Raw genomic sequence first — 26,767 nt, 5'->3', positions numbered from 1 at the left:
GTGTGTAGGTGAGTGTGAGTGAGTCAGTGTGTAATAGTGAGCGAGTGTGAGACAGGGTGTGTAAGAGTGAGTTAGTGAGTGAGCGTGTGTGTTAGTGCACGATTGAGTAAGAGTGTGAGCGAGTGTGTAAGAGTATGTGTGTAAGTGTGTGAGTGAGTGAAATCTAACCCCACAATTAGATTGCACACTGTGTCACACTCCAGTGTATCTGTTAACAGTGAGTGTGTGTTAGTGTGACTGTGTGTAAGAGTGAGCGAGTAAGTGTGTGAGTGTGTCAGTGTGAGTGATTGTGTAAGTGAGTTTGTGTGTGTGAGCGAGTTAGTGTGTAAGAATGAGTGAGTAGGTGAGTGAGTGTGCATGTGTGTGTGTAATAGTGCGTGTGAGTGAGTACATAAGAGTGAGTGAGTGTATGAATGAGTGAGTGTGTATGAGTGAGTGAGTGTGTAAGAGTGAGTATGTGTGTGTGAGAGGGAATGTGTAAGAGTGAGTGAGGGAGTGTGAGTGAGTGTGCAAGTGAGTGTTTAAGTGTGAGAGAATGTGAGTGTGTTTAAGACTGAGTGAGTGGTGTGAATTTGTAAGTTAGAGTTTGAGAGTAAGTGAGTGTGTAATAATGAGTGAGTGTGTAGGAATAAGTGAGTTTCAGTGTGTAAGTGAGTGTGCGTCAGTAAGTGAGTATACTAGTGAGCGAGTGTAAGTCAGGGTGTGTAAGAGTCAGTTAGTTATTATGTGCACAATAGTGTGTGTTAGTGAGTGAGTGTGTAAGAGTGAGTTAAATCTAACCCCTCGATTTGATTCCACTCTGTAACGCACTCATTCGTTAAATAAACATCCCCGAACCTCGATTAGATTCCAGTCTGTAACTCCCTCCTGGGTATCTGTTATTCTATATATAAACAATCCTGAACACCTCGATTAGATTCCAGTCTGTAACTCACTCCCGGGTGTCTGTTATTCTATATATAAACCACCCTGAACCCCTCGATTAGATTCCAGTCTGTAACTCACTCCCGGGTCTCTGTTATTCTATATGTAAACCACCCTGAACCCCTCGATTAGATTCCAGTCTGTAACTCACTCCCGGGTATCTGTTATTCTATATATAAACCATCCTGAACCCCTCGAATCGATTCCAGTCTGTAACTCACTCCCGGGTATCTGTTATTCTATATGTAAACCACCCTGAACCCCTCGATTAGATTCCAGTCAGTAACTCCCTCCCGGGTATCTGTTATTCTATATATAAACTACCCTGAACCCCTCGATTAGATTCCAGTCTGTAACTCACTCCCGGGTATCTGTTATTCTATATGTAAACCACCCTGAACCTCTCGATTAGATTCCAGTCTGTAACTCACTCCCGAGTATCTGTTATTCTATATATAAACCACCCCGAACCCCTCGATTAGATTCCAGTCTGTAACTCCCTCCCGGGTATCTGTTATTCTATATATAAACCACCCCGAACCCCTCGATTAGATTCCAGTCTGTAACTCACTCCCGGGTATCTGTTATTCTATATATAAACGATCCTGATCCCCTCGATTAGATTCCAGTCAGTCACTCACTCCCGGGTATCTGTTATTCTATATATACACCACCCCGAACCCCTCGATTAGATTCCAGTCTGTAACTCACTCCCGGGTATCTGTTATTCTATATATAAACGATCCTGAACCCCTTGATTAGATTCCAGTCTGTAACTCACTCCCGGGTGTCTGTTATTCTATATATAAACCACCCTGAACCCCTTGATTAGATTCCAGTCTGTAACTCACTCCCGGGTATCTGTTATTCTATATATAAACGATCCTGAATCCCTCGATTAGATTCCAGTCTGTAACTCACTCCCGGGTATCTGTTATTCCATATATAAACCATCCTGAACCCCTCGATTAGATTCCAGTCTGTAACTCACTCCCGGGTATCTGTTATTCTATATCAAAGCCACCCTGAACCCCTCGATTAGATTCCAGTCTGTAACTCACTCCCAGGTATCTGTTATTCTATATATAAACCATCCCGAACCCCTCGATTAGATTCCAGTCTGTAACTCACTCTCGGGTATCTGTTATTCTATATATAAACCATCCCGAACCCCTCGATTAGATTCCAGTCTGTAACTCACTCTTGGGTATCTGTTATTCTCTAGATAAACCATCCCGAACCCCTCGATTAGATTCCAGTCTGTAACTCACTCTCGGGTATCTGTTATTCTCTAGATAAACCATCCCCAACCCCTCGATTAGATTCCAGTCTGTAACTCACTCCCGGGTATCTGTTATTCTATATATAAACCACCCTGAACCCCTCGATTAGATTCCAGTCTGTAACTCACTCCCGGGTATCTGTTATTCTATATATAAACCACCCTGAACCCCTCGATTAGATTCCAGTCTGTAACTCACTCCCGGGTATCTGTTATTCTATATATAAACCACCCTGAACCCCTCGATTAGATTCCAGTCTGTAACTCACTCCCGGGTATCTGTTATTCTATATATAAACTATGCCGAACCGCTCGATTAGATTCCAGTGTGTAACTCACTCCCGGGTATCTGTTATTCTATATATAAACCATCCTGAACCCCTCGATTAGATTCCAGTCTGTAACTCACTTCCGGGTATCTGCTATTCTATATATAAACCACCCTGAACCCCTCGATTAGATTCCAGTCTGTAACTCACTCCCGGGTATCTGTTATTCTATATATAAACTATGCCGAACCCCTCGATTAGATTCCAGTGTGTAACTCACTCCCGGGTATCTGTTATTCTATATATAAACCATCCTGAACCCCTCGATTAGATTCCAGTCTGTAACTCACTCCCGAGTATCTGTTATTCTATATATGAATCACCCTGAATCCCTCAATTAGATTCCAGTCTGTAACTCACTCCTGGATATCTGTTATTCTATATATAAACCACCCCGAACCCCTCGATTAGATTCCAGTCTGTAACTCACTTCCGGGTATCTGTTATTCTATATATAAGCCACCCAAACCCCTCGATTAGATTCCAGTCTGTAACTCACTCCCGGGTATCTGTTATTCTATATATAAACCACCCCGAACCCCTCGATTAGATTCCAGTCTGTAACTCACTCTCGGGTATCTGTTATTCTCTAGATAAACCATCCCCAACCCCTCGATTAGATTCCAGTCTGTAACTCACTCCCGGGTATCTGTTATTCTATATATAAACCACCCTGAACCCCTCGATTAGATTCCAGTCTGTAACTCCCTCCCGGGTATCTGCTATTCTATATATAAACCATCCTGAACCCCTCGATTAGATTCCAGTCTGTAACTCACTCCCGGGTATCTGTTATTCTATATATAAACCACCCCGAACCCCTCGATTAGATTCCAGTCTGTAACTCACTCTCGGGTATCTGTTATTCTCTAGATAAACCATCCCCAACCCCTCGATTAGATTCCAGTCTGTAACTCACTCCCGGGTATCTGTTATTCTATATATAAACCACCCTGAACCCCTCGATTAGATTCCAGTCAGTAACTCACTCCCGGGTATCTGTTATTCTATATATAAACCACCCCGAACCCCTCGATTAGATTCCAGTCTGTAACTCACTCCCGGGTATCTGTTATTCTATATATAAACCACCCTGAACCCCTCGATTAGATTCCAGTCTGTAACTCACTCCCGGGTATCTGTTATTCTATATATAAACCACCCCGAACCCCTCGATTAGATTCCAGTCTGTAACTCACTCTCGGATATCTGTTATTCTCTAGATAAACCATCCCCAACCCCTCGATTAGATTCCAGTCTGTAACTCACTCCCGGGTGTCTGTTATTCTATATATAAACCACCCTGAACCCCTCGATTAGATTCCAGCCTGTAACTCACTCCCGGGTATCTGTTATTCTATATATAAACCACCCTGAACCCCTCGATTAGATTCCAGTCTGTAACTCACTCCCGGGTATCTGTTATTCTATATATAAACCACCCTGAACCCCTCGATTAGATTCCAGTCTGTAACTCACTCCCGGGTATCTGTTATTCAATATATAAACCACCCCGAACCCCTCGATTAGATTCCAGTCTGTAACTCACTCCCGGGTATCTGTTATTCTATATAAAAACCATCCTGAACCCCTCGATTAGATTCCAGTGTGTAACTCACTCCCGGGTTTCTGTTATTCTATATATAAACCTGTCCTGGGAGTGTTTGATGGGGACACTGTAGAGGGAGCTTTACTCTGTATCTAACCCCGTGCTGTACCTGTCCTGGGAGTGTTTGATGGGCACAGTGTAGAGAGAGCCTTGCTCGATATCTAACCCCGTGATGTACCTGTCCTGGGAGTGTTTGCCAGGGACAGTGTAGAGGAATCTGTGTCTAACCCCATGATGTACCTTTGCTGGTCGTGTTTGACGGAGTTTCAAAATCTCAAATAAATGTCTTCTATTAGTTTCTCCATCCCTCTGTTTCTGCTTCTCTCTCTGTCTGTCTGGGAATATTGTCAGAACAAAATCCACGATCAGCAGTCAACCATTTTAAGTTACTTAATGGTGGCCATTTTAGGTGAGCACAGCAGTCATTTCTGACATTTGTACACGTTGGTATCACAAAATCCTGATGGAAAGTGTCTGATTTAAACAGTGATTTGTTGGGGAATGTGGATGAAGAAAGGGAGCTGGCTGTCCTTGTACACCAGTCACTGAAAGTGGAGAGGGGGGTGCAGCAAGCAGTTAAGAAGGCCAATGATATGTTGGCCTTCATTGAAAGAGGGATTTGAGTTCAGAAGTGGAGATGTCTTACTGCAGTTACACAAGGCCTTGGTGAGACCACACCTGGAGTATTGTGTACAGTTTCGGTCTCCCTAACTAAGAAAGGATAGAGTTGCCAGAGAGGGAGTGCAGCGGAGGATCAATCGGCTGATAGGGAGGTTACCGGACTGTCCTACAAGGAGAGATTGGTTTGACTGTGGCACAGTGGTTAGCACTGCTGCCTCACCGTGCCAGTGACCCGGGATAAATTCCGGCCTTGTGTTACTGATTACGTGGAGTTGGCAGTTTCTCCCCGTGTGTGCGTGGGTTTCCTCCGGGTGCTCCGGTTTCCTTCCACAGTCCAAAGATGTGCAGGCTAGGTGGAATGGTCCTGCTAAATTACCCCATAGTGTCCAAGAAAGATTGTTTAGATTAGGTTAAGGAGTTATTGGGATAGGGCGGGTGACTGAGCTTACATAGAAAGCTGTGTCAGAGGGTTGGTGTAGATTCGATGGGCAGAATGGCCTCCTTCTGCATTGTAGGGATTCTATCATTGTGCCTGTATTCACTAGGGCCTAGAAGGATGTGAGGAGATGTTGGCCGTGCTAAATTGCCCCTTTGTGGCCCAAAGGTTAGGTGGTGTTACTGGGGTTATTTGGATAGGGTGGAGGCGTGGGCTTGGGTAGGGTGCTCTCTCCGAGGGCCAGTGCAGACTCGATGGGCCGAATGGGCTACTCCTGCAATGTATATTCTATCATTCTGTGAGCTCTGATTGAAATGTATTACATTCCAACAGCGCTGTGCAGACTATACACAGGGATGGTGATTTCCACGTTGTACTGCCTCTGCCATGTCTTGGGAGTGATCTTGGAGACAGTGCAGAGGGAGCTTTACTCTGTATCTAGCCCTGTGCTGTAGCTGTCCTGGGAGTGTTTGGTGTGGACAATGCAGAGGGAGCTTTACTCTGTATCTAACCCAGTGCTGTATCTGTCCTGGGAGTGTTTGATGGGGAGAAAGTAGAGGGAGCTTGACTCTGTATCTAACCTCGTGCTGTATCTGTCCTGGGAGTGTTGATGGGGAGAGTGTAGAGGGAGCTTTACTCTGTATCTAACCCCGTTCTGTACCTGTCCTGGGAGTGTTTGGTGTGGACAATGCAGAGGGAGCTTTACTCTGTATCAATCCCTGTGCTGTACCTGTCCTCGGAGTGTTTGATGGGGAGAAAGTAGAGGGAGCTTGACTCTGTATCTAGCCTCGTGCTGTATCTGTCCTGGGAGTGTTGATGGGGAGAGTGTAGAGGGAGCTTTACTCTGTATCTAGCCCTGTGCTGTAGCTGTCCTGGGAGTGTTTGGTGTGGACAATGCAGAGGGAGCTTTACTCTGTATCAATCCCTGTGCTGTACCTGTCCTCGGAGTGTTTGATGGGGAGAAAGTAGAGGGAGCTTGACTCTGTATCTAGCCTCGTGCTGTATCTGTCCTGGGAGTGTTGATGGGGAGAGTGTAGAGGGAGCTTTACTCTGTATCTAGCCCTGTGCTGTACCTGTCCTGGGAGTGTTTGATGTGGACAATGCAGAGGGAGCTTTACTCTGTATCAAGCCCTGTGCTGTACCTGTCCTCGGAGTGTTTGTTGGGGAGAAAGTAGAGGGAGCTTTACTCTGTATCTAACCCTGTGCTGTACCTGGCCTGAGAGTGTTTGATGGGGACAGTGTTGAGGGAGCTTTACTCTGTCTCTAACACCGTGCTGTACCTGTCCTGGGAGTGTTTGATGGGGACAGTTTAGAGGGAGCTTTAATCTGTATCGAACCCCGTGCTGTACCTGTCCTGGGAGTGTTTGATGGGGACAGTGTAGAGGGAGCTTTACTCTGTATCTAACCCCGTGCAGAACCTGTCCTGGGAGTGTTTGATGGGGACAGTGTAGAGGGAGCTTTAATCTGCACGAACCCCGTGCTGTACCTGTCCTGGGTGTTTTGATGGAGACAGTGTAGAGGAAATCTTACCCTGTGTCTAACCCCGTGCTGTGCCTGTCCTGGGAGTGTTTGATAGGGACAGTGTACAGGAAGCTTTACTCTGTATCTAACCTCGTGCTGTACCTGTTCTGGGAGTGTTTGATGGGGACAGTGTAGAGGGAGCTTTTCTCTGTATCTAACCCCGTACTGTACCTGTCCTGGGAGTGTTTGATGAGGACAGTTTGGAGGGAGATTTACTCTGTATCTAACCCCGTGCTGTACCTGTCCTGGGTGTGTTTGATGGGGACAGTGTGAAGGGAGCTTTACTCTGTATCTAACCCCATGCTGTACCTGTCCTGGGATTGTTTGATGGGGACTGTGTTGAGGGAGTTTTACTCTGTATCTAACCCCGTGCGTACCTGTCCTGGGAGTGTTTGATGGGGACAGTGTAGACGGAGCTTTACTCTGTATCTAACCCTGTGCTGTACCTGTCCTGGGAGTGTTTGATGGGGACTGTGTGGAGGGAGCTTTACGCTGTATCTAACCCCGTGCTGTACCTGTCCTGGGAGTGTCTGATGGGGATGTGTAGAGGGAGCTTTACTCTGTATACATCCTCGTACTGTAGCTGTCCTGGGAATGTTTGATGGGGACAGTGTAGAGGGATGTGTAATCTGTATCTAACCCCATGATGTCCTTTTGCTAACAGTGTTTGATGGAGATTCTGAATCTTGAATTAATGTATTCTGTTATTCTCCCCATCTTCTCTGTCTCTGCATCTCTCTATCTCTCTCTCTGGGAATCTGTATAAATAAATCCACGATCAGCAGTCAGCCATTTTAAGTTACTGAAGGGTGGCTATTTTATGTGAGCACAACACTGAGACAATTCGGACAGTTGTCCAAGTTAGTGTCAAACAAAAACTGAAGGAAAGAGTCAAATTTAAATGGTGATATGTTGGGCAATGTGGATGCACAAAGGGAGCTTGTACACCAGTCACTGAAAGTGGAGAGGGGGGTGCAGCAAGCAGTTAAGAAGACCAATGATATGTTGGCCTTCATTGAAAGAGGGATTTGAATTCAGAAGTGGAGATGTCTTACGGCAGTTATACAAGCCCTTGGTGAGACCACACCTGGAGTACTGTGTACAGTTTTTGGTCTCCCTAACATAGAAAGGATATCGTTGCCAGAGAGGGAGTGCAGCGGAGGATCAATCGGCTGATAGGGAGATTGCCGGACTGTCCTAGGAGGAGAGATTGGTTCAATAGGACCCGAACGAGCCCTGTTTCTCCAACCTAACCCTGGAGATCTAATCCCACATTCCTGGTGATGTCTCCACTCTCAAAGATGGAAAGTTATTGACCAAGTTTAAAGCAGAAATTGACAGATTTCTAAATCCCAACGACATAAAGGGACATGGGGATAGTGTTGGGGAAAAGACATTGAAGTGAAGATATTTCACAGCTGGATTCACAGAATACAGACAGCAAAGTATCTTACATTTTGGAAGTGCCACAAATGTTGTGAAACATTTGGGAAATGATTGAAAAAAGTTTGGACTGGGATCTCCTCAGTGTCCCCCTCGGTGTGTTTCCTGTGTCTGCAAAGGTAACACTTCTCCTGTCTATGGTTATGTTAATTCAGCAGATAACAACAGATTCAGCAATGTCCTGTCCTTATTTCTGTCTTTGTTTAACATTTGTTCCCTCTGAATTTCTGACCTGTTGGGAATGACCATTCGTCTGTCGCCTTAGGAAGGCTTTCCATAGAATGAGTAAAAACCAGCAAGAAATCACAGAATGTGAGTTAAACACAACTTCATTTCTGCTTCCATTTAGAGAGAAGATTCCTGGCCAGACAAACAAAGCTCATTGCAAAGTTTCACTTCATATTTTACTTGTTGTTCACGGACAGATTTCTTTAATGAGCTGCTTGAGAAATTTGGATTCAATTTGATTTTTTCACTCTGTGAGATGTAAAGTTTATTCCTGAATAAATACAGGGTCATCGGCAAAAACATCATTTTATCAGACAAGGAGGTTCAATGGGATCTTTCACTGAAATCCTCTGATGTCAATTCCTGAGATTCGAATTTATAATGAAACAATTTATATTCAATGAAAACGGTCAGTTTGATAACCCCAACTGCTTTCTGTTACCTCGCCCCTCACGCTCCTCTCTCACCTTGTTTTTAATTTGGGGAATTCTGCAGGCAGCTTGTGCACAGGAAGAGCCCCAAAAGTGGTGGCACTTTCAAAATTAAGTTCAGAGTCTCTGAAGATGGATTTCTTTCTCTCTTTCTACTTGAACATGTACAAACTGACAGCAGGCATATTGATTGCACAGTAAGATTCCGCAATCAGAAATGTGATCATGGTGGACAATTCCCCCACGTCCCCTGTGGAAAGGATGAATTAACTCCCTCATTCCCACCTTTAAGTTTAAGACTTTTAACTCAAGACCTTCAAACCCATTTTGCAGTCCGTGAGCTAATTTGTTTTAAATGTGGTCATTATTGCTGTGTTTTTTTTAAATATTTTCATTCCGATGAGGACGGACATAACAAAATACAAACAATCAGTCACAACACAAACAAAATACTATTCTCCTCATTTGAGATTTATTCCTTTATTTCCATTAAACTTTCCCCTCTTCCCTCCCCTTACCCACTGGCAACAAACAGATCTGTAAATAGAGACAAGAACAGCCTCCATCTCGTCCAGAACCCCCACCTGAGCCACAAAGGGCTAACTTTAGTTTCTCAAGTTTAAGGAATTCCGCAATATCCCTCAACCATGTCGATATTTTTGGCGGATCTTCTGACTTCCCTTCCAATACAATTAGCCTCCGGGCGATCAATGTGGCAAAGGCCACCACATCGGCCCCGTCCCCATCTATTAGTCCCGGTACTTCCGACACCCCAGAAATTGCCTCATGTGGTCCCAGTAATATTTCCACCTCCACAACTTTAGTTCCTGTTTTAAATAGCGAGAGCCAGAAGCCCAATAATCGTGGACGTGACCAGAAGATGTGGACGCGACCCTCGCCCTCGCTGCGTCCCTCTCCCTCGCTGCGTCCCTCTCTCTCGCTGCGTCCCTCGCCCTCGCTGCGTCCCTCTCTCTCGCTGCGTCCCTCTCTCTCACTGCGTCCCTCGCTCTCGCTGCGTCCCTCTCCCTTGCTGCGTCCCTCGCTGCGTCCCTCGCCCTGTCCCTCGCCCTCGCTGCGTACCTCGCCCTCGCTGCGACCCTCGCCCTCGCTGTGTCCCTCGCTCTCGCTGCGTCCCTCTCTCTCACTGCGTCCCTCTCCCTCGCTGCGTCCCTCGCTCTCGCTGCGCCCCTCTCTCTCACTGCGTCCCTCTCTCTCGCTGCGTCCCTCTCTCTCGCTGCGTCCCTCTCTCTCGCTGCGTCCCTCTCTCTCACTGCGTCCCTCGCTCTCGCTGCGTCCCTCTCCCTTGCTGCGTCCCTCGCTGCGTCCCTCGCCCTGTCCCTCGCCCTCGCTGCGTACCTCGCCCTCGCTGCGACCCTCACCCTCGCTGTGTCCCTCGCTCTCGCTGCGTCCCTCTCTCTCACTGCGTCCCTCTCCCTCGCTGCGTCCCTCGCTCTCGCTGCGCCCCTCTCTCTCACTGCGTCCCTCTCTCTCGCTGCGTCCCTCTCTCTCACTGCGTCCCTCGCTCTCACTGCGCCCCTCGCTCTCGCTGCGCCCCTCGCTCTCGCTGCGCCACTCGCTCTCGCTGCGTCCCTCTCCCTCGCTGCGCCCCTCGCTCTCACTGCACTCCTCGCTCTCGCTGCGTCCCTCGCTGCGTCCCTCGCCCTGTCCCTCGCCCTCGCTGCGTACCTCGCCCTCGCTGCGACCCTCGCCCTCGCTGCGTACCTCGCCCTCGCTGCGACCCTCGCTCTCGCTGTGTCCCTCGCTCTCGCTGCGCCCCTCGCTCTCGCTGCGTCCCTCTCCCTCGCTGCGCCCCACGCTCCCACTGCACTCCTCGCCCTCACTGCGTCCCTCGCCCTCGCTGCGTCCCTCTCCCTCGCTGCGTCCCTCGCCCTGTCCCTCGCCCTCGCTGCGCCCCTCACGCTCGCGGCGACCCTCGCCCTCGCTGTGTCCCTCTCTCTCGCTGCGTCCCTCTCTCTCACTGCGTCCCTCTCCCTCGCTGCGTCCCTCGCTCTCGCTGCGCCCCTCTCTCTCGCTGCGCCCCTCGCTCTCGCTGCGTCCCTCTCCCTCGCTGCGTCCCTCTGCCTCGCTGCGCCCCACGCTCTCACTGCGCCCCTCGCCCTCGCGGCGACCCTCGCCCTCGCTGCGCCCCTCGCTCTCGCTGCGCCCCTCGCTCTCGCTGCGCCCCTCGCCCTCGCTGCGCCCCTCGCCCTCGCTGCGTCCCTCTGCCTCGCTGCGTCCCTCGCTCTCACTGCGCCCCTCGCCCACGCTGCGACCCTCGCCCTCGCTGCGTCCCTCTGCCTCGCTGCGTCCCTCGCTCTCGCTGCGCCCCTCGCCCACGCTGCGACCCTCGCCCTCGCTGCGTCCCTCTCTCTCGCTGCGCCCCTCGCTCTCGCTGCGCCCCTCGTTCTCGCTGCGTCCCTCTCTCTCGCTGCGCCCCTCGCTCTCGCTGCGCCACTCGCCCTCGCTGCGTCCCTCTCCCTCGCTGCGCCCCTCTCCCTCGCTGCGCCCCTCGCTCTCGCTGCGCCCCTCGCTCTCGCTGCGTCCCTCTCTCTCGCTGCGCCCCTCGCCCTCGCTGCGCCCCTCGCTCTCGCTGCGTCCCTCTGCCTCGCTGCGTCCCTCGCTCTCGCTGCGCCCCTCGCTCTCGCTGCGCCACTCGCCCTCGCTGCGTCCCTCTCCCTCGCTGCGCCCCTCTCCCTCGCTGCGCCCCTCGCTCTCGCTGCGCCCCTCGCTCTCGCTGCGTCCCTCTCTCTCGCTGCGCCCCTCGCCCTCGCTGCGCCCCTCGCTCTCGCTGCTTCCCTCTCTCTCGCTGCGCCCCTCGCTCTCGCTGCGCCCTTCGCTCTCGCTGCGCCCCTCGCCCTCGCTGCGCCCCTCGCCCTCGCTGCATCCCTCTCTCTCGCTATGTCCCTCGCTCTCGCTGCGTCCCTCTCCCTCGCTGTGCCCCTCTCTCGCTGCGTCCCTCTCTCTCGCTGCGTCCCTCGCTGCGTCCCTCTCCCTCGCTGCATCCCTCGCTCTCGCTGCGCCCCTCGCTCTCGCTGCGCCCCTCGCTCTCTGTGTGTGTCCCTCGCTCTGGGCGTCCCTCGCTCTCGCTGCGCCCCTCGCTCTCGCTGCGCCCCTCGCTCTCGCTGCATCTCTCTCTCTCGCTGCGTCCCTCGCTCTCGCTGCGTCCCTCGCTCTCGCTGCATCCCTCGCTCTCGCTGCGCCCCTCGCTCTCGCTGCGCCCCTCGCTCTCTGTGTGTGTCCCTCGCTCTGGGCGTCCCTCGCTCTCGCTGCGCCCCTCGCTCTCGCTGCGCCCCTCGCTCTCGCTGCATCTCTCTCTCTCGCTGCGTCCCTCGCTCTCGCTGCATCCCTCGCTCTCGCTGCATCCCTCGCTCTCGCTGCGCCCCTCGCTCTCGCTGCGCCCCTCGCTCTCTGTGTGTGTCCCTCGCTCTGGGCGTCCCTCGCTCTCGCTGCGCCCCTCGCTCTCGCTGCGCCCCTCGCTCTCGCTGCATCTCTCTCTCTCGCTGCGTCCCTCGCTCTCGCTGCGCCCCTCGCTCTCGCTGCATCTCTCTCTCTCGCTGCGCCCCTCGCTCTCGCTGCGTCCCTCGCTCTCGCTGCATCCCTCGCTCTCGCTGCATCCCTCGCTCTCGCTGCGCCCCTCGCTCTCGCTGCGCCCCTCGCTCTCGCTGCATCTCTCTCTCTCGCTGCGTCCCTCGCTCTCGCTGCATCCCTCGCTCTCGCTGCGCCCCTCGCTCTCTGTGAGTGTCCCTCGCTCTGGGCATCCCTCGCTCTCGCTGCGCCCCTCGCTCTCGCTGCGCCCCTCGCTCTCGCTGCATCTCTCTCTCTCGCTGCGTCCCTCGCTCTCGCTGCATCCCTCGCTCTCGCTGCATCCCTCGCTCTCGCTGCGCCCCTCGCTCTCGCTGCGCCCCTCGCTCTCTGTGTGTGTCCCTCGCTCTGGGCGTCCCTCGCTCTCGCTGCGCCCCTCGCTCTCGCTGCGCCCCTCGCTCTCGCTGCATCCCTCTCTCTCGCTGCGTCCCTCGCTCTCGCTGCGTCCCTCGCTCTCGCTGCGTCCCAGGCTTGGATAGGGTGCTCTTTCCAAGAGCAGGTGCAGACTCGACGGGCCGAATCGCCTCCTTCTGCACTTTAAATGCTATGATAAACTGTGATCGCTCTCTGTGCGTCCGCCGCTGTCTGTGTGTCCCTCGATCTCTGTGTGTCCCTCGCTCTCTGTGTGTCCCTCGCTCTGTGTGTCCCTCGCTCTCTGTGCGTCCCTCGCTCTCTGTGCGTCCCTCGCTCTCTGTGTGTCCCTCGCTCTCTGTGTTCCTCGCTCTCTGTGTCCCTCACTGTCTGTGTCCCTCGCTGTCTGTGTCCCTCGCTCTCTGTGTGTCCCTCGATCTCTGTGTGTCCCTCGCTCTCTGTGTGTCCCTCGCTCTCTGTGTGTGTCTCTCGCTCTCTGTGTGTGTCTCTCGCTCTCTGTGTGTGTCCCTCGCTCTCTGTGTGTGTCCCTCGCTCTCTGTGTGTGTTCCTTGCTCTCTGTGTGTGTCCCTCGCTCTGTGTGTGTGTCCCTCGCTCTGTGTGTGTGTCCCTCGCTCTCTGTGTGTTCCTCGTTCTCTGTGTGTGTCCCTCGCTTTCTGTGTGTGTCCCTCGCTCTCTGTGTGTCCCTCGCTCTCTGTGTGTCCCTCGCTCTCTGTGTGTCCTTCGCTCTCTGTGTGTCCCAGCTCTCTGTGTGTCCCTCGCTCTCTGTGTGTCCCTCGCTCTCTGTGTGTGTTCCTCGCTCTCTGTGTGTCCCTCGCTCTCTGTGTGTCCCTCGCTCTCTGTGTCCCTCGCTCTCTGGGTGCCCCTCGCTCTGTGTGTCCCTCGCTCTCTGTGTGTCCCTCGCCCTCTGTGTGTCCCTCGCTCTCTGTGTGTCCCTCGCTCTCTGTGCACCCCTCGTTTTCTGTACCCTTGCTCTCTGTGTGTCCCTCGCTCTCTTTGCGTGGCCCTCGCTCTCTGTGTGTCCCTCGCTCTCTGTGTGTTCCTCGCTCTCTTTGTGTCCCTCGCTCTCTGTGTGTCCCTCGCTCTCTGTGTGTCCCTCGCTCTCTGTGTGTACCTCGCTCTCTGTGTGTCCCTCACTCTCTGTGTGTCCCTCGCTCTCTGTGTGTCCCAGCTCTCTGTGTGTCCCTCGCTCTCTGTGTGCCCCTCGCTCTCTGTGTGTCCCTCACTCTCTGTGTGTCCCTCGCTCTCTGTGTGTGTTCCTCGCTCTCTGTGTGTCCCTCGCTCTCTGTGTCCCTCGCTCTCTGTGTGTGTCCCTCACTCTGTGTGTGTCCCTCGCTCTGTGTGTGTCCCTCGCTCTCTATGTGTGACCCTCGCTCTCTGTGTGTCCCAGCTCTCTGTGTGTCCCTCGCTCTCTGTGTGTCCCTCGCTCTCTGTGTGTGTACCTCGCTCTCTGTGTGTCCCTCGCTCTCTGTGTCCCTCGCTCTCTGTGTCCCTCGCTCTCTGTGTGTCCCTCGATCTGTGTGTCCCTCGCTCTCTGTGTGTCCCTCGCTCTCTGTGTATCCCTCGCTCTCTGTGTGTCCCTCGCTCTCTGTGTGTGTCCCTTGCACTGTGTGTGTCCGTCGCTCTCTGTGTGTGTCCCTCGCTCTCTGTGTGTGTTCCTCGCTCTGTGTGTGTCCCCCGCTCTCTGCGTGTCCGTCGCTCTCTGTGTCTCCCTTGCTCTCTGTGTGTCCCTCGCACTCTGCGTGTACCTCGCTCTCTGTGTGTGTCCCTCGCTCTCTGTGTGTGTTCCTCGCTCTCTGTGTGTCCCTCGCTCTTTGTGTGTCCCTCGCTCTCTGTGCGCCCCAATCTCTCTGTGTGTCCCTCGCTCTCTGTGTGTCCCTCGCTCTCTGTGTGTCCCTCGTTCTCTGTGTGTTCCTCGTTCTCTGTGTGTCCCTCGCTCTCTGTGCACCCCTCGCTCTCTGTGTCCCTCGCTCTCTGTGTGTCCCTCGCTCTCTGTGTGTCCCTTGCTCACTATCTGCCTCGCTCTCTGTGCGTCCCTCGCTCTCTGTGTGTCCCTCGCTCTCTGTGTGTCCCTCGCTCTCTGTGTATCCCTCGCCCCCTGTGTGTCCCTCGCTCTCTGTGTGTCCCTCGCTCTCTGTGCACCCCTCGTTTTCTGTGCCCTTGCTCTCTGTGTGTCCCTCGCTCTCTGTGCGTGGCCCTCGCTCTCTGTGTGTCCCTCGCTCTCTGTGTGTTCCTCGCTCTCTTTGTGTCCCTCGCTCTCTGTGTGTCCCTCGCTCTCTGTGTGTCCCTCGCTCTCTGTGTGTACCTCGCTCTCTGTGTGTCCCTCACACTGTCTGTGTCCCTCGCTCTCTGTGTGTCCCAGCTCTCTGTGTGTCCCTCGCTCTCTGTGTGCCTCTCGCTCTCTGTGTGTCCCTCGTTCTCTGTGTGTCCCTCGCTCTCTGTGTGTGTCCCTCGCTCTCTGTGTGTGTCCCTCGCTCTCTATGTGTCCCTCATTCTCTGTGTGTGTCCCTCGTTCTCTGTGTGTGTCCCTCGTTCTCTGTGTGTGTCCCTCGCTCTGTGTGTGTCCCTCGCTATCTGTGTGTCCCTCGCTCTCTGTGTGCCTCGCTCTATGTGTCCCTCGCTCTCTGTGTCCCTCGCTCTGCGTTCCTCGCTCTGTGCGTCACTCTCTCTGTGCGTCCCTCGATCTCTGTGTGTCCCACGCTCTGTGTGTGTCCTTTGCTCTCTGTGTGTCCCTTGCTCTCTGTGTGCCCCTCGCTCTGTGTGTCCCTCGCTCTCTGTGTCTCCCTCGCTCTGTGTGTCCCTCGCACTCTGTGTGTCCCTCGCTCTCTGTGTGTCGCTCGCTCTCTGTGTGACCCTCGCTCTCTGTGTGTGTTCCTCGCTCTCTGTGTGTCCCTCGCTCTCTGTGTGTCCCTCGCTCTCTGTGTGTGTCCCTCGCTCTCTGTGTGTGTTCCTCGCTCTCTGTGTGTCCCTCGCACTCTGTGTGTCCCTCACTCTCTGCGTGTCCGTCGCTCTCTGTGTGTCCCTTGCTCTCTGTGTGTCCCTCGCACTCTGTGTGTACCTCGCTCTCTGTGTGTGTCCCTCGCTCTCTGTGTGTGTTCCTCGCTCTCTGTGTGTCCCTCGCTCTCTGTGTGTGTCCCTCGCTCTCTGTGCACGCCTCGCTCTCTGTGTGTCCCTCGCTCTCTGTGTCCCTCGCTCTTTGTATGTCCCTCGCTCTCTGTGCGTCCCAATCTCTCTGTGTGTCCCTCGCTCTCTGTGTGTGTCCCTCGCTCTCTGTGTGTGTTCCTCGCTCTCTGTGTGTCCCTCGCTCTCTGTGTGTGTCCCTCGCTCTCTGTGCACCCCTCGCTCTCTGTGTCCCTCGCTCTTTGTATGTCCCTCGCTCTCTGTGCGTCCCAATCTCTCTGTGTGTCCCTCGCTCTCTGTGTGTCCCTCGCTCTCTGTGTGTCCCTCGTTCTCTGTGTGTTCCTCGTTCTCTGTGTTTCCCTCGCTCTCTGTGCACCCCTCGCTCTCTGTGCACCCCTCGCTCGCTGTGTCCCTCGCTCTCTGTGTGTCCCTCGCTCTCTGTGTGTCCTTTCGTCTGTGTGTCCCTTGCTCCAGATGTTGAAGGAAGATGCCAGCCCCGGGCTTTGTGTAAACTTCCCCGGGGGAAATGGGAGTGGGGCCGCAGCGAAAGTCTGCAAACTAGCCCCCTTACACGATGCTTACTCCACCTGTACCCATTCCGCTTCTTCCTCTCCCCACCATTGCCGAATCTTCTCCAAATTCACCGCCCAATAATAATACAAAAGATTGGGAAGCACCAACCCCCACACCCACCCATTCTTTTTAAATGTGTGCTGGTCCTTTTGAAGAGAAATCCAAAATCTCCTTCCATTTACTGATGGAGAAGTGATCTGCCGCATTTTCTATCTGTTTAGAGCAGGGTGTCTGTGTGAGGGTGAGTGTGTTACTGTGTGTGTGGACTTTTCTCTATCTGTCTATCTGCCAGTCGCCCTGGTCCAACATTCTATTTCTCTCTCCACAGATGCTGCCTGACCTGCTCAGTATTTTCCCGCATTGGTACAAGAGCGAGGAGGTAAGGCTGAACTTATACAAGACACTAGTTAGACCTCAGCTGGAATATTGTGGACAGTTCTGGGCGCCACACTATAGGAAGGATGTGAACACACTGGAGCGAGTGCAGAGGAGGTTCACACGAATGGTTCAGGGATGAGAAACTTCAGTGATGAGGATAGATTGGAGAGGTTGGGTCTGTTCTCCACGGAGAGAAATGGCCAAGAGGAGATTAGATAGAGGTGTTCAAATTCTTGGGGGTGCCGGACAGAGTAGACAGGGAGAAACTGTTCCCACTATTAAGAAGCTCAAGAACGAGATGGCACAGAATTAAAGTGAATTGGAAAAGAAGCAAATATTTGTGAGAAAATGGAAACAGTATAGTGTAGAGAGAGCCCTGCTCGGTATCACACCCCGTGCTGTACCTCTCCTGGGAGTGTTTGAGAGGAAAAATGCAGAGGGAGCTTTACTCTGTATCTAACCCCGTTCTGTACCTGTCCTGGGAGTGTTTGATGGGGACAGTGTAGAGAGAGCCCTGCTCGGTATCACACCCCGTGCTGTACCTGTCCTGGGAGTGTTTGAGAGGAAAAATGCAGAGGGAGCTTTACTCTGTATCAAACCCTGTGCTGTACCTGTCCTGGGAGTGTTTGATGGGGACAGTGTAGAGGGAGCTTTACTCTGTATCTAACCCCGTCCCGTGCTGTACCTGTCCTGGGAGTGTTTAATAGGGACAGTGTAGAGGGAGCTTTACTCTGTATCTAACCCCGTGCTGTACCTGTCTTGGGAGTGTTTGATGGGGACAGTGTAGAGGGAGCTTTACTCTGTATCTAACCCCGTGCTGTACCTGTCCTGGGAGTGTTTGATGGGGACAGTGAAGAGGGAGCTTTACTCTGTATCTAACCCCGTGCTGTACCTGTCCTGGGAGTGTTTGATGGGGATAGTGTAGAGGGAGCATTACTCTGTATCTAACCCCGTGCTGTACCTGTCCTGGGAGTGTTTGATGGGGACAGTGAAGAGGGAGCTTTACTCTGTATCTAACCCCGTGCTGTACCTGTCCTGGGAGTGTTTGATGGGGACAGTGTAGAGCGAGCTTTACTCTGTACCTAACCCCGTGCTGTACCTGTCCTGGGAGTGTTTGATGGGGACAGTGTAGAGGGAGCTTTACTCTGTATCTAACCCCGTGCAGAACCTGTTCTGGGAGTGTTTGATGGGGAAAGTGTAGAGGGAGATTTACTCTGTATCTAACCCCGTGCTGTACGTGTCCTAGGAGTGTTTGATGGGGACAGTGTAGAGGGAGCTTTACTCTGTGTCTAACCCCGTGCTGTACCTGTCCTGGGAGTGTTTGATGGGGACAGTGTAGAGGGAGCATTACTCTGTATCTAACCCCGTGCTGTACCTGTCTTGGTAGTGTTTGATGGGTCAGTGTAGAGGGAGCTTTACTCTGTATCTAACCCCGTGCTGTACCTGTCCTGGGAGTGTTTTATGGGGACAGTGTAGAGGGAGCTTTACTCTGTATCTAACCCCGTGCTGTACCTGTCCTGGGAGTGTTTGATGAGGACAGTGTAGAGGGGGCTTTACCCTGTATCTAACCCCGTGCTGTACCTGTCCTGGGAGTGTTTGATGGGTCAGTGTAGAGCGAGCTTTACTCTGTATCTAACCCCGTGCTGTACCTGTCCTGGGAGTGTTTGATGGGGACAGTGTAGAGGGAGCTTTACTCTGCATCTCACCCCGTGCTGTACCTGTCCTGGGAGTGTTTGATGGGGCAGGGTAGATGGAGCTTTACTCTGTATCTAACCCCGTGCTGTACCTGTCCTGGGAGTGTTTGATGGGGACAGTGTAGAGGGAGCTTTACTCTGTATCTAACCCCGTGCTGTACCTGTCCTGGGAGTGTTTGATGGGGAGAGTGTAGAGGGAGCTTTACTCTGTATCTAACCCCGTGCTATACCTGTCCTGGGAGTGTTTGATGGGTCAGTGTAGAGGGAGCTTTACTCTGTATCTAACCCCGTGCTGTACCTGTCCTGGGAGTGTTTGATGGGTCAGTGCAGAGGGAGCTTTACTCTGTATCTAACTCCTTATTCATGGGTCACTAAACACTTGCGTGCGGGTATATTGACCAATCAGGAAGGCCAATGGTACGTTAACTTTCATCGCTCGGGGTTATTCGTATTGGGGTTAAGATGACTTGCTGCAATTGTACAGAGCCTTGGTCACAACACACCTGGACCATTGTGTGGAGTTTTGTTCCCCATATCTAAGGAAGGATGTACTTGCTGTAGAAGGAGTGTAACGGAGATTCACCAGACGAATCCCTGGGATGGTGACGTTGTCTGATGAGGAGAGATTGAGGAAAATGTACCTGTGTTCCCGAGAGTGCCGAAAAATGAGAGGTGATCTTGAAACATATACAATTCATACGGGGCATCACAAGATAGATGTAGGTTGGATGATCTCTCTGACTGGTGAGATTAGAACCAGGGGGAGGGGGCACAGTCTCAAACCATAAGACCAGAAGACATAGAAGCAGAATTAGGCCACTCGGCCCATCGAGTCTGCTCCGCCATTCAACCATGGCTGATATTTTTCTCATCCCCATTCTCCTGCCTTCTCTCCCTATCCCCTGAACCCCTTATTGATCAAGAACCTATCTATCTCTGTCTTAGAGACACTCAGTGATTTGGCCTCCACACCCTTCTGTGGCAAAGAGTTCCACCGATTCACCTCCCTCTGGCTGAAGAAATTACTCCTCATCTCTGTTTTAAAGGATCGTCCCTTTAGTCTGAGATAGTGTTCTCTGCTTCTAGTTTTTCCTACATGTGGAAACATCCTCTCCACGTCCACTCTATCCAGGCCTCGCAGTATCCTGTAAGTTTCAATAAGACCCCCCCTCATCCTTCTAAACTCCAATGTGTACAGACCCAGTGTCCTCAACCATTCCTCATACGACAGGTTCTTCATTCCAGGGAACATTCTTGTGAACCTCCTCTGGACTCTTTCCAAGGCCAGCACATCCTTCCTTAGATACTGGGCCCAAAACTGCTCACAATACTCCAAATGGGATCTGACCAGAGCCTTATACAGCCCCAGAAGTACATCCCTGGTCTTGTATTCTCTCCCTCTTGACATGAATACCCAGAATCAGGGGTAGACCATTGCAGACTGAGATGAGGGGGAATTTCTTCATTCAGAGGGTGGAGAATCTGATCCAGAGGGTTGTGGAAGCTCACTCATTGAGCATGTTCCAGACACAAATCGAGTGTGTATAATAAAATCGGAATGTGTGTGAGTGTGCGTGCGTCTGTGCGTGCCAGGATCTGTTTGAATGGTGGAGCAGACTCGATGGGCCAAATCGCCTACACCTGCTCATATTTTCCTTTGAGACTTAAATGCGTTTACACACACAAGTTTACAGATACACACACACATGTGCGTGCACACACTGACTGATACATACACGGGTCCAGATACATGCACACACACCCTGCGTGCATAGACACATGCGTGTACACACACATTGTCACACACACACATATATCTTAGCCATTTAAGACAATTTGATAGAATGCTACACATCCCAGTTTGCCAATGACACCAAACATTAGACAGCGTTGTAAGCAACATAGCTGGAAACATCAAATTGCAGGGAGATATTATCGTTTTGGCAGTAGACTGAACTGTGGACGTGTTTCAGTGTTGGGAAATGTTTAGATGATGTGCTTTAGACATAAAAAGGATAGAACCGTGATCTTTATAAATGATGAGAAGACAGAAACAGTGGAAGTTTAAACTGGACAGATATTTCACAGCTGGATTCACACAATACAGACAGCAATGTATCGTAGATTGTGGAAGTGCCACAAATGTTGTCAAGTGCAGTGCGAGGCGTACCTCAATGTTTCAGTCTCACTGAGAAACTGTCAGCCCACAGGGACAACATTTCTGTATAATAGGATTGAAGCACAAGTTCAAATAGTTTTGTTTCAAAGTTTAAAATACCCAGTCATTTTTCTGTGCAGCTTTCGGAATCTGTCAGTGGAATTTAGGGAAAACAGGCAAGTGTTAACAAGAGTATTGGGAACTGATTGGAAGTTTTGATGGAGAAATTCCTGCATTATGGAAATGTGTGAGATCTATTTAGGGTTGGGGAATGGATTGATCAAAGGATGTAGTTTTTTGTTATCTACATTAGACTGACAGCCTTGAAGATTCACAACTTCCATGTGCTGGGATAAAGGATTGATTAACCAAGGCCTATTATTCAAATACTTCAGACAAGTGACAAAACAACAATAACAGAGAATATACAAACAGAGACAAACAGACACCTGTAATCGGAGCTTAAACTTCATGTTTAAATGTGAAGGGCTGAAATAAACAAGAGTCCACCTTGGGGTTCGGTGCAATTTGAGTTCTGCTTTTCTAAAAAATAAAAATAACTGTCTGCAATGAAAAATTCTTTGGACTGGACAGAGGGATTTTGACTCTGTATTTAAGCCCAGACAGCATTTGGGTTGTGAGTGTTTGATGGACAGTGCAGATAAAGCTTTACTCTGAAACACTGGAATTTAGTTTAAGGGTGATTTAATCAAATGCTTCAGAATAATAATTGATATTGTACATCTCGTGTGTGTCTCAGTGTCAGCTGTGACTGTTATTCTATAGATAAACCATCCTGAACCCCTCGATTAGATTCCAGTCTGTAACTCACTCCCGGGTATCTGTTATTCTATATATAAACCACCCTGAACCCCTCGATTAGATTCCAGTCTGTAACTCACTCCCGGGTATCTGTTATTCTATATATAAACCACCCTGAACCCCTCGATTAGATTCCAGTCTGTAACTCACTCCCGGGTATCTGTTATTCTATATATAACCCACCCTGAACCCCTCGATTAGATTCCAGTCTGTAACTCACTCCCGGGTAGCTGTTATTTTATTTATAAACCATCCTGAACCCCTCGATTAGATTCCAGTCTGTAACTCACTCCCGGTATCTGTTATTCTATATATAAACCATCCTGAACCCCTCGATTAGATTCCAGTCTGTAACTCACTCCCGGGTATCTGTTATTCTATATATAAACCACCCTGAACCCCTCGATTAGATTCCAGTCTGTAACTCACTCCCGGGTATCTGTTATTCTATATATAAACCACCCTGAACCCCTCGATTAGATTCCAGTCTGTAACTCACTCCCGGTATCTGTTATTCTATATATAAACCATCCTGAACCCCTCGATTAGATTCCAGTCTGTACCTCACTCCCGGGAATCTGTTAATCTATATATAAACGATCCTGAAGCCCTCGATTAGATTCCAGTCTGTAACTCACTCCTGGGTATCTGTTATTCTATATATAAACCACCCTGAACCCCTCGATTAGATTCCAGTCTGTAACTCACTCCCGGGTACCTGTTATTCTATATATAAACCACCCCGAACCCCTCGATTAGATTCCAGTCTGTAACTCACTCCCGGGTGTCTGTTATTCTATATATAAACTATCCCGAACCCCTCGATTAGATTCCAGTGTGTGACTCACTCCCGGGTATCTGTTATTCTATATATAAACCATCCTGGACCCCTCGATTAGATTCCAGTCCGTAACTCACTCCCGGGTACCTGTTATTCTATATATAAACCACCCCGAACCTCTCGATTAGATTCCAGTCTGTAACTCACTCCCGGGAATCTGTTATTCTATATATAAACCACCCCGAACCCCTCGATTAGATTCCAGTCTGTAACTCACTCCCGGGTATCTGTTATTCTATATATAAACCATCCTGAACCCCTCGATTAGATTCCAGTCTGTAACTCACTCCCGGGTATCTGTTATTCTATATATAAACCATCCTGAACCCCTCGATTAGATTCCAGTCTGTAACTCACTCCCGGGTATCTGTTATTCTATATATAAACTATCCCGAACCCCTCGATTAGATTCCAGTCTGTAACTCACTCCCGGGTATCTGTTATTCTATATATAAACCACCCTGAACCCCTCGATTAGATTCCAGTCTCTAACTCACTCCCGGGTATCTGTTATTCTATATATAAACTATCCCGAACCACTCGATTAGATTCCAGTGTGTAACTCATTCCCGGGTATCTTTATTCTATATATAAACCATCCTGGACCCCTCGATTAGATTCCAGTCTGTAACTCACTCCCGAGTATCTGTTATTCTATATATAAACCACCCTGAATCCCTCAATTAGATTCCAGTCTGTAACTCACTCCTGGATATCTGTTATTCTATATATAAACCACCCCGAACCCCTCGAGATTAGATTCCAGTCTGTAACTCACTCTCGGGTATCTGTTATTCTATATATAAACCACCCCGAACCCCTCGATTAGATTCCAGTCTGTAACTCACTCCCGGGTATCTGTTATTCTATATATAAACTATCCCAAACCCCTCGATTAGATTCCAGTCTGTAACTCACTCCCGGGTATCTGTTATTCTATATATAAACCACCCCGAACCCCTCGAGATTAGATTCCAGTCTGTAACTCACTCCCGGGTACCTGTTATTCTATATATAAACCACCCCGAACACCTCGATTAGATTCCAATCTGTAACTCACTCTCGGGTATCTGTTATTCTATAGATAAACCATCCACAACCCCTCGATTAGATTCCAGTCTGTAACTCACTCCCGGGTATCTGTTATTCTATATATAAACCTGTCCTGGGAGTGTTTGATGGGCACAGTGTAGAGAGAGCCTTGCTCGATATCTAACCCCGTGATGTACCTGTCCTGGGAGTGTTTGATGGGCACAGTGTAGAGAGAGCCTTGCTCGATATCTAACCCCGTGATGTACCTGTCCTGGGAGTGTTTGCCAGGGACAGTGTAGAGGAATCTGTGTCTAACCCCATGATGTACCTTTGCTGGTCGTGTTTGACGGAGTTTCAAAATCTCAAATATATGTCTTCTATTAGTTTCTCCATCCCTCTGTTTCTGCTTCTCTCTCTGTCTGTCTGGGAATATTGTCAGAACAAAATCCACGATCAGCAGTCAGCCATTTTAAGTTACTTAATGGTGGCCATTTTAGGTGAGCACAGCACAGTCATTTCTGACATTTGTACATGTTGGTACAACAAAATCCTGATGGAAAGTGTCTGATTTAAACAGTGATTTGTTGGGGAATGTGGATGTAGAAAGGGAGCTGGCTGTCCTTGTACACCAGTCACTGAATGTGGAGAGGGGGGTGCAGCAAGCAGTTAAGAAGACCAATGATATGTTGGCCTTCATTGAAAGAGGGATTTGAATTCAGAAGTGGAGATGTCTTACTGCAGTTACACAAGCCCTTGGTGAGACCACACCTGGAGTATTGTGTACAGTTTCGGTCTCCCTAACTAAAAAAGGATAGAGTTGCCAGAGAGGGAGTGCAGCGGAGGGTCAATCGGCTGATAGGGAGGTTACCGGACTGTCCTACAAGGAGAGATTGGTTTGACTGTGGCACAGTGGTTAGCACTGCTGCCTCACTGTGCCAGTGACCCGGGTTAAATTCCGGCCTTGTGTGACTGATTACGTGGAGTTGGCAGTTTCTCCCCGTGTGTGCGTGGGTTTCCTCCGGGTGCTCCGGTTTCCTTCCACAGTCCAAAGACGTGCAGGCTAGGTGGAATGGTCCTGCTAAATTACCCCTTAGTGCCCAAGAAAGATTGTTTAGATTAGGTAAAGGAGTTATTGGGATAGGGCGGGTGACTGAGCTTGCATAGAATGCTGTGTCAGAGGGTTGGTGTAGATTCGATGGGCAGAATGGCCTCCTTCTGCATTGTAGGGATTCTATGATTGTGCCTGTATTCACTAGGGCCTAGAAGGATGTGAGGAGATGTTGGCCGTGCTAAATTGCCCCTTTGTGGCCCAAAGGTTAGGTGGTGTTACTGGGGTTATTTGGATAGGGTGGAGGCGTGGGCTTGGGTAGGGTGCTCTCTCCGAGGGCCAGTGCAGACTCGATGGGCCAAATGGGCTACTCCTGCAATGTATATTCTATGATTCTGTGAGCTCTGATTATTACATTCCAACAGCGCTGTGCAGACTATACACAGGGATGGAGATTCTGAATCTTGAATTAATGTATTCTGTTATTCTCCCCATCTTCTCTGTCTCTGCATCTCTCTATCTCTCTCTCTGGGAATCTGTCTAAACAAATCCACGATCAGCAGTCAGCCATTTTAAGTTACTGAACGGTGGCCATTTTATGTGAGCACAACACTGAGACAATTCGGACAGTTGTCCAAGTTAGTGTCAAACAAAAACTGAAGGAAAGAGTCAAATTTAAATGGTGATATGTTGGGCAATGTGGATGTACAAATGGAGCTTGTACACCAGTCACTGAAAGTGGAGAGGGGGGTGCAGCAAGCAGTTAAGAAGACCAATGATATGTTGGCCTTCATTGAAAGAGGGATTTGAGTTCAGAAGTGGAGATGTCTTACTGCAGTTACACAAGGCCTTGGTGAGACCACACCTGGAGTACTGTGTACAGTTTCGGTCTCCCTAACTAAGAAAGGATATAGTTGCCAGAGAGGGAGTGCAGCGGAGGGTCAATCGGCTGACAGGGAGATTGCCGGACTGTCCTCGGAGGAGAGATTGGTTCAATAGGACCCGAACGAGCCCTGTTTCTCCAACCTAACCCTGGAGATCTAATCCCACATTCCTGGTGATGTCTCCACTCTCAAAGATGGAAAGATATTGACCAAGTTTAAAGCAGAAATTGACAGCTTTCTAAATCCCAATGACATAAACGGACATGGGGATAGTATTGGGGAAAAGACATTGAAGTGAAGATATTTCACAGCTGGATTCACAGAATACAGACAGCAAAGTATCTTAAATTTTGGAAGAGCCACAAATGTTGTGAAACATTTGGGAAATGATTAGAAACAGTTTGGACTGAGATCTCCTCAGTGACCTGTGTGCAGACCCCACCCCCGACTTTCTGTCAGGAATGTCCCCCTCGGTGTGTTTCCTGTGTCTGCAAAGGTAACACTTGTCCTGTCTATGGTTATGTTAATTCAGCAGACAGCCACAGATTCACAATGTCCTGTCCTTATTTCTGTCTTTGTTTAACATTTGTTCCCTCTGAATTTCTGACATGTTGGGAATAACCATTCGTCTGTCGCCTTAGGAAGGCTTTCCATAGAATGAGTAAAAACCAGCAAGAAATTACAGAATGTGAGTTAAACACAACTTCATTTCTGCTTCCATTTAGAGAGAAGATTCCTGGCCAGACAAACAAAGCTCATTGCAAAGTTTCACTTCATATTTTACTTGTTCACAGGCAGATTTTTCACTGAAATCTTCTGATGTTAATTCCTGAGATTAGAATTTATAAAGAAACAATTTGGATTGAATGAAAACGGTCAGTTTGATAACCCTAATGTCCTGACTGCCTCACGTCCTGGCACCCTCACACCATCACACCCTCATGTCCCCTAACCCTCACATCCTGACCCACTCCCATCCCCGAAACCTCAGATCCTGACCCGCTGTGTACCTCTTTCTCTGTGTGTGTCCCTCACTCTCCCCGTGTGCCCACCTCTCTCTGTCACTCTCTCCCTCTGTGTCCCTGTTGCTCTCAAAGTGTCCTCTCACTCGATGCCTCTCTTTCACTGTCTACCTCTTTCTCTCTGTGTCACTCTCCCTGTCGCCCTCTCCCTTTCTGTATCCCCCTCTCTCTGTCCCCCTCTCTCCCTCTCCCTCTATCTCTACCCCCTCTCTCTTTGTCCCACTCTCTCACTGTGTACAACTCGCTCTCTTTTTATCACTCTATCTCTCACTCTCGATCTCTCGCAGTGTCCCTCACTCTTGCTGTATCTCTCGCTCTCGCTTTGTCCTTCGGTCTCTGTGTACCCCTCACTCTCTGTGTGCCCCTCACTCTCTGTGTACCCCTCACTCTCTGTGTGCCCCTCACTCTCTGTGTACGCCT

General features: G+C 50.3%; 1 long non-coding RNA gene across 1 annotated transcript in view; it reads left to right on the top strand.

Annotated features, from left to right (window-relative positions):
* Window positions 1-16,795: 16,795 nt before the first annotated feature.
* LOC140399767 (uncharacterized) overlaps window positions 16,796-26,767 on the top strand; it is a 52,956-nt gene continuing 42,984 nt past the window's right edge. Inside the window, exon 1 of the long non-coding RNA XR_011937861.1 lies at window positions 16,796-16,847. This is a non-coding gene — a long non-coding RNA (uncharacterized lncRNA). The remainder of the gene's footprint in view (window positions 16,848-26,767) is intronic.

Source organism: Scyliorhinus torazame, chromosome 23 (assembly GCF_047496885.1).
Source record: "Scyliorhinus torazame isolate Kashiwa2021f chromosome 23, sScyTor2.1, whole genome shotgun sequence".
NCBI classification, from domain to species: Eukaryota; Metazoa; Chordata; class Chondrichthyes; order Carcharhiniformes; family Scyliorhinidae; genus Scyliorhinus; species Scyliorhinus torazame.
The sequence above is the reverse complement of the archived record's forward strand: the minus strand, read 5'-3'. Positions and strand labels throughout refer to the sequence as shown.